We start from the raw sequence: 16,877 nt of genomic DNA, 5'->3' as shown, positions 1-16,877 counted from the left end.
TGGTGTGGTTCCCAAGTGTCTTCTATCACTTCCGCTGCTGTCCATAGTACAGAATTGCCTTCTAGTGAGAGGCCTGCTCTGAGAAGCTGGTTTGATATATGGTGCACACCTATGTAAGTGGACACCCGGCACCAATCCAGACAACCGTTAAGGTGATTTTAGTGGTCTTAGACAACCTTAGAAAGCTCTCTAATTGGAAGCTGCGAGAGCAGCCGTCAGGCTTAGTCCAGAAGCAGTGTAAAGCAGCTTGTTTTACCAGCATATAATTTTATAGGTATAGATTAAGTGAAAAAAACAACACAGTGTAAATATAAAAATATATCTTCATTATAAGACCCTAACATATACAAATATCTCCTACCCTGAGATATACACAATGCACGTAATACTTTGCAGAGGAGACAGGTAAATAGCACGAAATACACAGTGGTCACCAGGGGGAGACCAAACCATTTACTAAAATAGTGGTATGGGGACCACGACTCAAGTCAAGACTATACACAGAAGCAGTAGAAGTGCTAGGGACCCAAGGAACCACCAGAGGTAAATACCCAGTAACCCCATGGAGGCCGTGTGCAGTGTGTAAACACAACAGCGTGCTCAATTCAAGTAAATGAGTAAGTCGCAGTTGCAATTTTAAAGAAGGACCCTTCCCAGTGGACCCTGAAGAAACCCAGTGGAAGACAAAAGGTTGGAGAGCCAACCCACCAGTGGATATCCTAGGAACCAGGATACCTACACCAGGGAAGTCGGGTGCAAAGGTGCAAAGGTGTGAAGTGACATTGGAAACCGCTGTCAAACCCAATGGAGGACTTCAGGAAGACGCCGGTGCTGGAGAAGGTGAAAGTGGCAGGTGGAACCCGAAGGTGGATTCAGGAGAAAAAGTACCTGCAAGCAGAGGGGATAGAGCCTATGCCACTCAGGAGTGACCATGAGGCACCGAAGACAATTGCCAACTGATGTTGGGTGTTGCAGGAGAGCTGACAGTGACCTTGGAGCTGCAGCTATACGGACTAGGCAATGCTTTGGAAGACCAGGAGCCATAACCGAGCTGCCCCACGTCGGATGTCGAGAGTTGAGGGGTCGGTGTCCGTCGGGAGCACCAACAGCCCTTGGCAACTGCAACCAATGTGGAAAGCAAAAAAGGTGCAGTGTCGAGACCAGCAAGGTCCAGGTGACTTGCCACAAACAGGGGAGTCAGAGCAGGCCCCTAGCAATGAGGCAAGCCAGCTGAAATCAAGGAAGACCCTCAAGAGGACCCACAGGTTGGAAGCACTGGAGTCGCAAGAGGACCTTGAGCAGATGACCAAAGATGCAAGCCCACTGTGCAAGTGATGCGGTGAGGACAAAGATCTTGGAGATGCTTGAGGTTGGGGCTACTTGGAGCCCAAAGATCTTGGAGGAAGGAAACCAACAATCCTTTGCCACAGCAAGTTGACACAGTGAACAGGGGTTCGGTTCCTGAGGCTCTGACGAGGGATACTGGCCTCAAACTTGGTGAGAGGATAGGGCAGGCCTCAAGGGATGTGAAGAACGTCCACCTGTGTTGCTGAGCCTTTCAGAATCCATGGGGGATCAGGATTAGCAGACTGGTTAGCTTTATTGCAGTGCCTGCAGCTGCAGGGAAGTGACTCTTACACTTCAAGGGAGATTCCTTCAGGTGTCTTGGTCGAGCATTTGAAGGTTCCTGTATGGAGCACGGGCACAGATGTTGCAGCAGATGAGCAGGACGATGAGACCAGGAGCAGCGGGAGTCTTCCCAGTTGCAGTCTTGGAGCCCAGAGCAAGGTCCAGCGAAGTCTAGAGGGCCCGGACAAAGAGGAAGTGGTGTCTTGAAATGAATCTTGTCTCATGAAAAATCTAGGGCCCACCCACAGGTAAGCCCTTAAGTACCCTAAGGAAAGGGTTGGGACGATTCAGGGGTCCCTCCCAGGGGAGGGAGTGGACAGTGTGGAGGATACTCCCAGGTCCATTGCCTAGTTTTGCACCAGAGCAGCAGCCAACGGCTCCCTGAGCTGGTTTGAACTGGACAATACAAGGAGGGCGGTGCCCCTCAAACTGACAAGCGCTCCTACCCTGGCCCAATAAACTAAACCCTGTGACAGGATACCTATTGTTTTGCCTTACTGTCCTCGAGCCTGGCTCAGCAGCAGGAGGGCAGAATCATGTCTCTGGTCGGCAGTGGCCATTTTGTGATGTCAGGGTCTAGAAGACGGGTACCGGGAGCACTGAGGGACTCCTGGAGGAGCTTTACAGTGCATGGAATCATACCTCCCACACCATATACGATGTGGGAGGTATGATTCCAACAAGTTTGAAAACAAGCATGACAGGGTTCGTTACAGCCAGTTTAGAGTTAGCCATTGTGTAATGACGCATGGCCATTCCATATTTCATAATGGCTGATGCACTTACAACCCGGGAGAATGGACTCCGAAGGTTGTAGGGGTGTCCCGCTCATGCAGGGGCACTGTCACACTTAGACCCGAGCACCCTGCCTTCAGGATTGAAAGGCCTGCTTTAGGGGTCACTATAGGTTTTAAGTGCAGTGACCTCAGATATTGGGAAAACTCGTAAGAGTTGCTAGCACCAGCTTACATAGGCTGCAATGGCAGGCCTGTAGTCACAGTTTGAGTGGTCTCCCATAGGTGGCATAGTACTATGCCTCAGCCCCATGGGGACCCCTTGTGTACCTATGCCTGGGGGACCCGTGGTGTACCTATGGCCCGGGGACCTCAGTACCATATACTAGGGACTTGTAAGTGTACACCAGTAGCCAATCTGGGGTGTACCTAGGTACTCAACGTAACCAATTTAGGAGAGAAATCACAGAGACTGGGGTCCTGATTAGCAGGGATTCAGTCAGACTAGTCAAAAATAGCATAGCAACAGGCAAAAAGTGGGGGTAATGCCATACTCAATCTAAACTGTGAATTGTGCGTGCAAACTAATACGTAATTAAGTAAGTGTTATATTTATATTAGAATTATATGGAGTTTAAAATCAGTATAAGCATCAATGTTAAATTATGTAAACATTCTGAAGAAATATTTCCTGTAAGGTTGCGGCTTGAAACCAAGTTACTTTTCATTAAATGTGGTTTGTATTTTCATAGCTAATTTAGAGATAAAAATACATATTTTAGTGCAGCACCTTTCATAAAGACGGCTCTGAATATTGCTGCTCAATGAACTAAGAAATTCTAATAAGGAAAGGAGGTAACACTCAACACAGCTCAGCATTAAATACATGACAGTGAGAACTGGCGAAGATGTACTATGAATATATTGCTTCAATTTACATCAATGCAAACAGAAGACATGCCAGGGTACAGTTCTGTTGCTTACTTGAACAATACCAGAAACCCAACAATTATGGCACACATGACAAATACCACGGCAGCAAGTTGTTCTACTTCCACTTTGTGGGTAGATGTCTGGAATTCAAGGGCAAACCAGATATCATCTCAATCCTGTAATTGAGCTATGAATTAAGTACATTGATGAGTGCATAATATCTTGATGTGATGTGTTACATTACTGACAGTTCATAAGGTGCCCACAGCTACCGCCCAGCGTTCTAGGTGCTCAGGCACTTTTCGCTCTTGGGAACAGCCACGTTTTCAGAAGATGCTGAGAGAGATGTCTATGATGAACAGTGGGACAATGTTCCATAGTGTGAATGTTGAACCAGAGACAGCCATTTCGACAGTTCTCACCTTCAAAAACATTCAATTAAAAACGCTTTTGCTCAGAAAAACAATACTGCGATGCCCTATACTAAGCAAACATGCTCAGAATATACAAAAGTAGGGTATGCACTACAGAGCTCTGCTTAGCCACTCATGTATTAAAAAAGACTTCCACAAAAGTGAAAGGTACAAACGGTCTGCACTATGAACCTTAAAACACCTATCTTTAAGGCACTGAAATGTAAAATGGATGGAATTGGAGCCTTTGCCTCATCTGTGAGAGTGAGTGAGATTATTCAAGATATCTGCGCTGTTCATTTGTGCATGTAGCAGCTACCATCCCTGCTGATATCACACTTGTACCTAGGCCTGCAAGTAACCTATGTCCAGGGGTGAGCAGGCCAAAAATTGAACCGAGCTCCCAAATACAAGTGGTCCACCTTTGCAGATCACAACCTTTCATAAAGCATTGCTTGTTAGTATCAGGGAGCTAATTTAGGTAGATATTTGTGATACATTTAACTTTTCAAATGTTCTAGGAGTGTTAGCATTAAGCTATGTTGGAAACATCTTTATATCTCTGCAGCACACTCAAAGGTCTTCCAGCTAATATGTCCCTGAATTTGTTGCTCACTCTTTCATCCTCTAAGCCCTTACTCACCCTCCGATCTCAGAATTCTCTCTCTGGAATCCGGTCCAAAAAATCCTGGTCATTCTTATGGATCCATGCTTTGCCCTGACCAACATGACCCCAGAAGCTCATGTGGATCCTCTTGTCTTTAGGATTCTGTTCACACTTAAGAATCCATGGTTTCTGCGCATCCTAAGATCTTCAGACTTTTGCTCACCATCAGTTGGTCTGTTAACTACCCATTTATTAAAAGGACCCTGATGTTCATTTCCACTCTCCAGGCCTCTGAGACTCCCACTTAGATCCTTAAGGTTCCAGCTCACTCACAGGTTCTTTTGGATACCGGCTCATCATCTGGTCAACTAATTTCCCTGTTCACCATCAGACCCTGTAGCTCTTGTTCACTCTTACCAGGAAGCTCTGGGACATCCTCATTTTCCTGAAGACCAAGTTTACCACCGGAAACCTAAGAACCCAGAAAAGTTGGCACAATTCTCACTAATAAACCAAGAAACCTTCACAGACTTACTAGTCAAAGTGAAATCGGGATCTCCAAGAGACTGCTTTCCCCCCTGGATCCTTAAGGAAATATTTACTGCCTGCCCAAGCCCAGCTGTGACCCTCCTAAATGAGTCACAACTCCAGGGCCAGGTTCTGGAGTCCTTTAAAAAAGCCATAATCATTCATCCCCTTGTTAAAAAAAAGTTGGAGCTGATCCTAAAATTTTAACGAATTTTCAACCGATATCACTGTTTCCCTATCTAGCTAAACTACTTGAAGCCCATGTAGCTAAATGTCTATCTGGCTTTTTGGAGCAATCGGAATACCTGGACGCACATCAGGCAGGCTTCCGCCCTGCTCACTCGACAGAGTCAGTGACCCTATCGGTATTCGACACTCGGAGAGACATGGCAGACAGGGGTCTCCCTAAAGCCTTGATGCTTTTAGATCTCTCTGCTGCCTTTGACACGGTTGATCATAACATCCTGATCAACCGTGTCAGGGATGCAGGTGTTGAAGGTTCTGCCTTAGAATGGATCACATCATTCCTCACTAACCGATCCCAGTCAGTTCATCTTGGTGGCTTTACGACCCCCATGATTAAGACTACCTGTGGAGTCCCTCAGGGTTCCTCACTTTCTCCCCACTTATTTAATTTCTACCTTCTCCCCTTGGTCCACGCATTAAAAGAAAGGAACATTCAAACCTTCAATTATGTGGACGACTTCCAGTTAGTATTTCAGATCAGTAACTCCTTGACCTCCACTCATGAATTTCAATCGACAATGATGTTTATCTGGGATTGAATGAACAGTAATCAATCAAAACTGAACCCGGATAAAACAGAACTAATCCTCATGGAAGGTCCACTCAACCCCTGGAGCTCCCATTTCTGGCCCAAAGAACTAGGACAACCCCCGACCCCATCCAAACACGCCAAAACCCTGGGAGTGGTGGTAAATTGTGATCTCACCATGAAATCCCAAATTGGATCTGTCATTTCCACGGGCTTCTTTCATTTAAGGAAAATAAAGAAAATTAGCAGGTACCTTACTCAAGAAGCTAAACTTCAGGCAGTCCTAGCCATGGTTATATCACACATTGACTATGCCAACTCCCTATTCTATGGCATCCCGGCATATCTCACTCACCGCCTCCAACTGGTTCAGAACCAGGCGGCCAGACTGATTCTACAGGAAAACAAACGCCAACATATCACCCCCCTTCTGGAAAAACTTCACTGGCTTCCTATATCACAGAGATGTGCCTTTAAACTGGGATGCATCATCTTCAAATCATTAAATGGCAGAAATCCTAAATTCATTGACAGCATAATCAAAAGATGCAATCCAACCCGTAACCTGAGATCCGCCCACTTGCATATTCTGACAACACCTTCTTTCAAACAGAAACGATTTGGAGGATCCAGATTCTCTACACTGGCCGAGATACTGGAATTTCATGCCACTAGAGATTAGATCCTGCACCGACCTCATGATATTCCGCAAACTTCTAAAAACATGGCTTTTTAAACAGGCATATAAGTAAAATAATTCTCGAACAAATCTCACCAACTTCACCTCTCCCAGTAGCGCCAAGAAACCAACCAGGTGTGCAAGCGCTTTACAAATTAACTATAACATAACATCTGTGCCCTTGCTCTCTCTTTCACTCCCCCACTCGTAGGAACAATCCTTCACTCTTTCTGCTAGTGTTTATTCCTCTCTTCCCTTTCTATACTCTCTCATTTCAGTGCACTCCCACGTTGTCACACACCACATCTGAGATTTTCTATGTTTCTGTACGCCTGTCCATATATCATAGCAACTTTTCATTCTGCCTCCTCCCTCTGTCTTTCTGTCATTCTACAAACTCCTCTATTTTAATCCCCTCCTATATCAGTTTCCCTTCCATTATTGTGCCTCTCTTGTTTTCCGTCTTTCTTCCTGTCTCCCTCTCGCTCTCTGTCTGTAGTTGCCCTGATTTTCCCCATTTCCATTGGCCCTGCACTATTTCCTGCCCTCTCTGTTAGTCTATTAACTCCCCCTCTTTCTCACTCCTGTCTCCCACATACACTTTATCTTTCATTCTTTTTCTACCTCTAATGTCCTTATTCCCCCATTCTCTTAATTTCCATTGCCTCTTTTAGTTTTACGGCAGTTGTTTTTCCTGATTATACATTTGCCCTTGTTTCAATTGTGTCTTATGCCATTTACCCTCTTTTCCCTCTTGCTCTTGAACTTGTTTGTGTCCTACACCTAATGTTATATTTCGTTCTGTTCTATTTAAGGACTTGCTGCTGTCAGTAACTACCTGCTTCATCAAACCTTGACATTTGGAGTAGACTGTTCTCTGGATACATTAAATAGATTCCTGCCCTTGTGTGTGCTTTCAGGTCTGCATCTTCCAGAGTATTCAGGAAAGTAAAGGGGCATTGCTCTACCTTTAGTAGAGATCAGACCAAAAGTATGTTTTGTTGATGAGTGGTAAAGGAAAATCCACCTATTTCTGGAGGAAAACAGTGGAGAATCCAACTGTGTCATTTCTTTTACCATACTATCCCTTTCTTTAAGGGGTAGTACCATATTATCCCTTTCTTGGGTTTTACTCTAGATTCAGCACTTCCTCTAGGTATCGCTGAAGTCTACATCAGGCTGTAGACTGCTGGATAGTCAGAATACGAAGGGTTTTAGGCCTTGATCCATCCTTTCCTTATTATTACGGGACAGAAAACTTCTAATAGCCTCCTCTAAATTCGCCCTTCACATTGTCATTCACTGCTCGGGGGGGGGCGGGGGGGGGCTTACTGAGTCCAACCACTGACCGCCTGCTCTGTCGAGCCGTCAAGCCAGGGGGACAGGGCGACCAAACTTCGTCAGTCCCGGTATAATATGGGCTCCCTCGTGGTGGAGCAGAGTGTGGAGCGCAGAGGCCTGCAAAGAACTGGAAGGAGGTTTGTTGCGAGGTAAGCAGTGGGTTTAGGCCCCTGCACATTGGTAGAGGCCCTGGCCAGTGGAAGTAGCCTGACTAGGTTCAACTTGCAGACCGGTTGTTCTCCCCTATCCTCACCCTGCCCCCCACCAGGAGCAGTCTCAATGTGTGCAGCTCCCAGTTTTTATGTGTTTCTGTGCATTTTCAGCACAACTGCAACCCTGCAATCCAGCCTCTGTTTGTTTGCCTTGTTTGGCCCCTCGTCCTCCAAGTTTAAGCTCAAGCATGCACATCTTCCATCTATAATAAAATCCCTCAGGAGGGCTGACAACAGGGTATTACTGCAGGGGAGGGCATACAACAGCAGAAGGTCTGGACTTTGTACAGGGCGTAACACCAAGGAGGAAAGGCACAGAGGGAACGAGGCAATGCTTTCTTATTCGACCATCAGTTACTGCAAGCAGCTTATTTGGTCATTAGCCACCACGAGTGACACACAATGGTACACAAACCATCATTAACAATCGTCTGTGCGAGAACTAATACATTTAAAGAGGTCAGGGAACACCGCCCTACCGAAAACAAGAGGAGTAGTATATTCCAAGATAGCTGGGCGTTATCACACAGGGTGTTCAATCAGAGGTAAGTATCCACCATGTCCAAAATGGAGAGCCGGGCATAACAGAAGCCCCACCAAGAGGTCAGCCATGAGTAGGGCTGTCAAAGACATCCAAAATTCAAAGGACTCTGGCACTGTCCCAGCCCCAACCCCAATAAGCAAATATTTTAAAAAAAGGTCTTCTCTAAATAAGGGATGCACCATGGGAATAACTGAGAAATAAACACCATTAGTACTGGACAAACAGGCTGGCACTGCAGCACTATCCCCAGAACAAAAGCACTACAGCACGGAGCAGCATGAAAGGCTAGGGAAATCATTTAGCCAACTCGCCAGTCTCAGCATGATGCCCAGGATGCATCCTTCAGTAGGTGAGATAATTGAGATATCTTCAGCACTTACATCAATGCCAGTTTCTAATGCCAGCGACGAAGAATACACACTACAACACGGTGGTTGTTACCTTGGAGATTTGTTGAATGCCCATATTCCTCCTTCATCACAGTGCCACATCTCTACTTCTAAACCACAGCAATGTAAAGGTGTAAGTACAGTAAAGGTGTGAATCCATTGTGAAGCAATAGAAGATGTGACGGTGGGGGGATCGGTGCACTCCTTAGGATACTCTTGTCTCAAGAACACAGAAGCTTGGAGTAACTCATTCATGGGGAGATTATCCTCCCTGTTAACGTTTAGTGAGCAAAGTTGTCACATTCAAGTAGAGGGGTTATAATAGCTCTGGGGGGACATATAACTCATCTAGTAGCATTAAATGTCAGCCTCAAATAAGTCGACCCTCCAAGACACTCTACTAGCATCAATAAACTCAACCCTAGCCGCAACAATCAACGCTCTTACATGGTAATCACACAAGCTGGAGTTACAGATGGACACTGTGCAGTCTATCGTCACAGCAGTTTCTGAGATGGCTTTAAAAATTGGCAAACTAGATGCAAAACTTGGCTCGCTAGGTGAAAATTGCTCAAGTCTCCCAATCATGGAAAAACTCAGAACACTCCTGGAAGTGTTTGTGTCACTTGTCACTGAGTTAAAGACCATGCAGGCATTACCAAACACTCCTAAATCGAACCAGCTAACCACTCATGCAGTGTGCAGGAACAATTTGCAAGACACCCCAAAAGCAACATCTGAATCTGCCAAATAGAGCAACACTGATGATTCCATCACCACAACGCTTCCGGTTTCATTGGGAACATGCAATCAAAACCAACACACATGCCTTAGTCATCCAAACCTCTTGACTACAGTACCTTCGAGTACCTCAGCTGAAATCAAAGCTACTGAAGAACCATTATCTATAAGAGCAAAGAAGCAGTAAAAAAACTACAAAAATCAACATTGATGTCTTTCAACAGGATTCCTCAGACACTCAGCCTCATCTAATCAGGATCACACAGTATCAAAGGCTGAGACAGAGCCCAAGACCCATCCAGCTATAACCACAGCCCAGAACCTCTTTTCAATTTTTCAGAAATAGACGTCTGCCAATAAACCACTTATTACCCAAACTGTACAAAGTATGGGTGTGCAGAAGCAAGGGGATCAGCCTCTCCATTATCTCCGAATAGGCAATGAGTAGGACCAAGTCCCACAGAAATCACAGAGGCAAGAGCCCATGCCCCGTCTCTAAGCCCGGTCGGGCAACTTGCAAGATCACGCCACTATGCAGTCAAAGAGGCGGGGACACTGCCTTCATGAGAAAACTCTCCAAGGGGGGTCAATTCCACAGACATGCACACTAATCCATCTACTCTAAACAGGATATCATTGGCCAAAGATAAATGTCTAACCCACACCAGAGAAGCCACGAATGGTTACTCAGAAAACAATATCATGCTCTTTACACCAGAGCATGGACATCCTAAATAGGTCAAATGTACTGTAAATCCTGCAACATATTCCAGAACTGTCACACCATACATCTGATGGCCTGATACAGGTACAATTCAGGTCCTCAAGCTGCTATACATCAAAAGAGTCGACAATAGCTGCCTGGAAAAACTGCTCTTGCCCAAAAGATACTCGCAGAAATGGCTCAATTTGCTATTTGGTGAATCCACGTTCAGGCGCCTCAACAAGAAAGGTATCCTTTTATGCTGACGGGAAGTTCCAGCACAAGGTTGGCCCAACAAAAAGGGAGGTGCATATTAAGAGGAATTTCGTCAGCACTATCCAGTAACCCCTTTCCTAATTTGAGATTCCGGTGCCTTTTCTCTCCAAAGAGGCCAACAGCAGCACGTAGAATCACTAGTTTCGCACCATACAAGTGACTGGGGTTGGCTAGCTGACAACCTGGCAGGGAAATACCCAACTCAATCATAGCCTCAGTGAGCAAACTGTATGATACCTTACAATAAAACATCAGTAAAGCTCCTATCAATTATATCCTGGAATGTAATCCGGTTCAAGAGTACTATAAATACCAGCCAACCATTAGAATTTCTTCAGAGAGGAGATCTGCTATGCCTGCAAGAAACCTGGTCACTGTCCCGTTACTAAATCCAGATTTCACAGAATTCCAGCCCCTTGCCAAAAAGACCAACCTGTTCGGCATACCTTTTGAAGGCATATCTATCAATGTTAACTTGCCGTTGGTCATGAGAGCAGTAAAAATCAACATAACCACAGATATGGCACAGGCGGTATTACTGACGGGTTTGAAGCTGGAGGGGCATCGATATTGCTAATAAATGTGTATTTCAATTGCAATGATAGCCTGAGGATAAGCACAATGAGAGAATTCGTGGTTATCCTGAAAGAGTTAATTCATTCCAATCCCACTAGCGAAATAATCATCACTGGTCACTTCAATACTCGCAACATAGGGTGCCATGCATGAGGGTAAATCTTCTATCGATCCCGCAGGCATCATTCTAAACACATTTCCTAAAACACATCTACTAAAGTCCACCCAAGACAGATCCTCATTGACAAAAATGCCCAAGTCATTCAATAACGTCTTAACGCTGGACTATGCGTTCATGACCAGTGTCCTCTTTGACTAACTTTTGGACTTCTCAATAAAGCAGCAGCAGTCCAGCGACCATCTCCCTTTATCTGCCCTAATATCTCTGCAGTCACTTAGCCCTTACAACATAAACACTCTGGGCTCTTCTCAGGGAAAGAAATGTACAATCTGGTATGAAGAGTGAAATGGAACAAAATAGACACCTCGAGCCTGGCAAATTGTAAAAGCAACTGGCAGCTGGAGAACATTAATTGTTCTGGAGCAATTGCAATGGCCGGTATCAGCAGAAGCCTTGTACCAACTACTCCAAAGCAGAACAACTAATATGTGTCAAGTCACCAAGGTAAAGGAGTGCTGCTTCCAACAACGTTACAGTGAGGAGATGAAAGAGAGCAAAAGTACCTTGAGGTATGCCACTCATCTATATAAACAAAACGGGAGTGAGAACCTTCATAACAAACGGGATTTAGTCAGAAAGCTACATATTAGGGTCGCATGGCAACACTAAAAACAACAACAAGAGTTGTAATGGCTACATGTATCTAGTCTCTTGAAACAAAGCAATCAGGCTGAATTCTGGCTTTATATTAACAACTCAAATGGTCACTTCCATGACAGACTCAACGGAGTCCCTCCAGATGTTTGGATCAAGCACGTCCATGCACTGTACTGCATGCCTTCCATCAGAGCCGGTGGCGTTAATCATCTCAAGCCACTGGATAGTTCAGTACTTGACCAAACTGCAAGTTAAAGAAATGGGACGCCACACAATCAGCACTCCTACAAGTCTACTGCATGCGGACTGTAGCCGTGTGACTAAGATTCTCAATAATATAAGGAAGGATAGGGCCACGGGTCCGAATGGGTTGCCCGGTCATTTATTCAAGAAGGACTACATATTCTTGGTCTCTCTTCTATCTCCTCTCTACCAGCGCTGCATTGTCACTGCAACAGTCCCCAACTCTTAGCAAGGATATATCCTCCAACCTGTACATAAAAAGGGTGACAATACAGACCCAGCAAATTACAAAAAGATTGCGTTGTTGAATATTGAAGCCGAGGCTTTTGCAAGCCTATTACTAAATGACTTAGAAAACTGGGTTAGAGATGAGGGCATTTTGCCCATTCATCAATTGGGCTTCAGGAAAGGGGCTTATACTACGGATAACACTAGCATACTTGGTGGAGCAGGCTATCCAGCCGAATAATCAACCACATTTTGCATGCTTTGTCAATTATTCTGCACCTTTCAAAGGCGTGGACAGGAAAATTCTCTGGTGTTTAGTAAACAGCTGGGGAATCCCAAAAAAGCTGCTGGATGCCAGAATCGCATTTTATTCTCAAACCAGGGTGCAAATCAAGCTTACACAAACAATGGCACCCGCCAAAGTATACATGGACCAAGAACTAAAACAAGGATGTGTCCTTGCACCCATGGTATTCAATCTGTACACTGCTTATTTAGGAAAATCTTTAAAAGCTGCAAATCTGTTAGTGCCTAAAATTGGTTGAGTGTTTATTCCTTGATGCAGAACACCGACGACATGATACTAATGGAGCACACAAAAGTGGGACTGCAGAGATCCCAGGGTGAACTAAATGCTTACAACATCAACAACAAATAATTGGTGGCAAACTGCAAGGCAAAGGTTATCATATTTGGGCTCTACCCCAATAAACACAAGTTGCAATAGAGATTGGGAAACTTGAAAATAAGGAGTGTTCCCAATTTCTACTATCTGGGTGTGTGGTTAGTGAGAAATGGCAAGCCTAAGTTGCACATCCCCTGCATAGAAGAAAAGGGTGTGGGTAGTGACCTACTCCCTGTGTAAACTACACTATACTTTTCACAGCCCAACCACTGAAGCCAAACTAAAGGCAATAAGAGCAAAACTCCTCACCTCCATTTGCTATGGTCTCATAGCTTTCCAGGAAGCTTTAGTGGACATCATGGAGAAGGCACAATGCCATGACTACAAACGCATCTTCTGAATCCCCTCATATGTCTGGAATTCTCTAGTACGCCTTGAATTCAGTCTGAACATACAATATCTTGAGAACTGGGCAGCCATAGTCCGGTACTAATGCAGAGTCTGTGCATCACCCCCAAACACAATGAAACAGACATTTTTAAAAACGAGGAGAACCACTGGTCAGATTATCTGACTGCAGCTTGCTACAAAGTAAATTTGGTTATAGAAAACGGGGAAAACTTTGCAAATCATCCAATGTCTTTAAAACTGCACAGAAAAACACAAGTCAGGCTTTTATCTATGCAAGAAGACATCCAGGTCATACTAAGCTCGTACAAAGAAAAGCACTGCCAGACATACTTAAACTGTGCGTTAAAACAGTCAATGCTCAGGCAGATCCTCTTTGCAAGACTTATGGCTCTTCTAATGAAATATCTAAACAGCTGCTAAAAGTCATTTGTGAACATTGGCAGATGTAGACTACACCACTTAAAAGAGGAATCCTTGGACCATCTGTCCTGCCTGGTCCTTCAAAACGCACGCTGCACTTTAATAATGCCATTATTCTTAAAGTACGCTGCTCATTCATGCAGGGAAACAAAGGAGCTGCTTTTTAACCTGGAAACCCTTGTGGAGCTGGAAAGATCTGCTAAATGTAGTGACCTAACCTGCTAACCGCCCAGCCTCCTACAAACAGGACGGTATAGCTAATATATTTAAACTTGGAAGGATCCAAAATACTGATATCTCAGAAGTGTAAATGGGACTATGCTCTTACATCTGGCACTTGGCACTTTAAGTCATAGCTGCATTAGCGCCTTGAAATAAACCTGATTAAGCATGAACAATCACTTATTAGCCAATTCTTCCCAATGAGAAGGATATAGAATTCATCAATTTCATAAGTGAAATTGGGTCTACGCTTCCAAAACTGGCACCTGCACTTTAACCAATGGTGTATAACTTAGAACTTGGCAACATCAAAATGGAATTCGAGACAATGCTCCTACAACTAGCACTTGCACTTTAACTCATGGTGTAACCCAGAAGGTCTTCGAACTCAGCAACATCACACGTGAATTTGGGACCATGCTTCTCCAACTAGCACCTTGAGCTTTAAGCCACGTCACATTAGTCCAACATAATGAATCAGTCCCAGCAAGAATCACATTCTATATGCTGCACCTTATGCTTTCTGAAGTGGCCACTGCCAGGTTCCATGCACTTTAAATGTGGCCTCCAACACAAGTCTCTGTGCACCCTGCTAGTCGCTCGAAAGACTCATAAGCACAGCAGCCACTTGTTAGAGTTGGACTACCTGCAATACAAGGTTCTGTGCCCCCTGAAAGACTCAAAAGCACAGCACCCGCTCAACAGATTTGGAATGGCCTGCACAGTAAAATACCTCACTGCACATTGCACTCTTTAGATGCGGTCAGTTAAAGAACCCAACTAATCTAAGGGGCGCCTATCAGGTGTCATTGTGTATGAGTAGTTTTCATAAACAAGATTTTAAACTGTATATTTGAAAGGTATTTTATTGTACTTGTATTATGGTTATATTTTAGGACGCACTTGAAAATGCCTAAAATATTTTACGGAACATTGGGCTGACGAATGTTGTTTTATTCGAAACCTATGTGTTATCACACTTTTGTAACAATTTTAATTAATTGAATCAAATAAAGTATTACTTACTTACACACCCAATGTATTAATGTTAGTGGGCAATATTGATGTAGCAGTTTCCAGCCAAAAGGCAGCAGAGTGCTAAAAAGGGTCAAATGTGAGGGATATTGTCTTAATTTCCGGTTGAGCCTTCCCCTTGAACACCTCAAAGGCTTTAAACTTTAACCTTTGGAAACTTATCCAAATGAAGCCAAACAGGGGTCACCTCTCAGACAGTCATAGTTTTAGTCCTCCCTTTGTAGATCGAGCATAGACAGCGCTAGCGCTGTCTGGAAGACTTGTTGTATGTACTTTGTGGGCTCTGGAGATCATCCCCAAGACTTCTCTGCTTCCACGTTTGATTAGGGACTATTTTTTTCTGTTCAACAGCCTCTATTTAAGTGTCCTGATAGAAAACGACCAGTAGAGGTCAGTAAAATACCTGAATGTCTTCCTGCTTGTTCAACTGCTTCTATTTAACTGTCTTGATGGAAAACGACCAGTAGAGGTCAGTAAAATACCAGAACTGCTTTCTGCTTAGGGACGTTCTTTTTTTATTTTTCTGGCAACTGCCTCTATTTAACTTTCTTAATCGAAAACGACTAGCAGGGGTCAGTAAAATACAAGAATCACTTTAGCATTCCCTAGATTTCAGGTCATAGAAACTTGTCTTCCACGAGCACTCGTAGACAAAAAATTTTTTGTTCAAATCTTGCATTTTCAGTGATATGACCACCGAAGGCCCCAATTTTATATTAAAAACAGAGATTTTGACTATACCATTTCCCGCTGATAGGCAATATTTCTCTGTATGTGTTCCAATACCTGGCGTGTTCTGCAGTTTGGTGCTTACTTTCCCTCCATGTTAAAGAACAGTAGATGTTTCAGCACCCAGGCTAATGTGTTGCATAGCTAGATACATATAAGGTCCCAAATGCAAGACCGAATGCATTGCAAATGCTTGTTTGCCTCCTTATCATGTTATCCCATTATTTTTATTATGTAAAGCACTTTGACACCTAAAATATCCAAGGAATACTGGACCAAAACCCTACAGGAATGCCCACCCAACCAGACCTGGAACCTTGATGTCGACTCCAAGCTCTTCAGTAAATAATTCACCAACTGTGCCAACCGCAACGCTCCGACCAGCAACAAGATCTACACAAACAATAAATGACCCAGCTGGTACACAAATGATCTCAGGGAGCACAAACCCCACTGCAAACAACTTGAGAGAAAATGGAGATTCGACAAAAACACCACAGCAACTATGATAAGAAAAAGGCCTTAACTCTCAGACTTACAGCCAGCTCCAAACAACAGCAAAGAAATTGTCACCATTGTCAAGGAGTTAATGCTGCAGCTGCCAAGGAAGACATCATTTATTTTGATATTTGATATTTATGAGTATTTGTAGAGTGCAAACTTTCGCTCCGGAAGGAGCATCTTGGCGCTAAGCATTCTTGTGTGTGATGGGTGATACGTGGCGAAAATCTGGATCTAAATGGCTGCCAGAACAGAGATGTCTGGTTGTTGGTACACCCAGGTCTTAAGGAGATTTCTAAAAAGACTCTCCTTTTCAATTAATCTAAGATTAACGGGTAGATTGTTCCATGCCGTTGCTGCCAGAACGGTGAAGGATTTCCCGCCCCTGGTTTTGTACTTGAACCTTGGGATCGTAGTGAGATTGGTCCCAGAGGATCTCAGACATCGTGTAGGATTGTAGTGTGTGAAGCGCTTAGCAAGGTAGTGAGGACCTGTGTTTTTCATGGATTTAAAGAGTTTAAAAAGGATTCTTTTATGAAGTGGTAACCAATGGAGGGAGTTTAGTGCTGCTGAAGCTGATGACCTTCTAGGGAGTTTCAGGACCA

General features: G+C 44.2%; 1 protein-coding gene across 2 annotated transcripts in view; it reads right to left on the bottom strand.

Annotated features, from left to right (window-relative positions):
* The window catches only part of RASGRF2 (Ras protein specific guanine nucleotide releasing factor 2), a 1,825,430-nt gene that overhangs the window by 962,330 nt on the left and 846,223 nt on the right, over window positions 1–16,877 (bottom strand). The window lies entirely within an intron of this gene.

The sequence above is a fragment of the Lissotriton vulgaris genome, chromosome 3_1 (genome assembly GCF_964263255.1).
Source record: "Lissotriton vulgaris chromosome 3_1, aLisVul1.2, whole genome shotgun sequence".
Lineage (NCBI taxonomy): Eukaryota > Metazoa > Chordata > Amphibia > Caudata > Salamandridae > Lissotriton > Lissotriton vulgaris.
The sequence above is the reverse complement of the archived record's forward strand: the minus strand, read 5'-3'. Positions and strand labels throughout refer to the sequence as shown.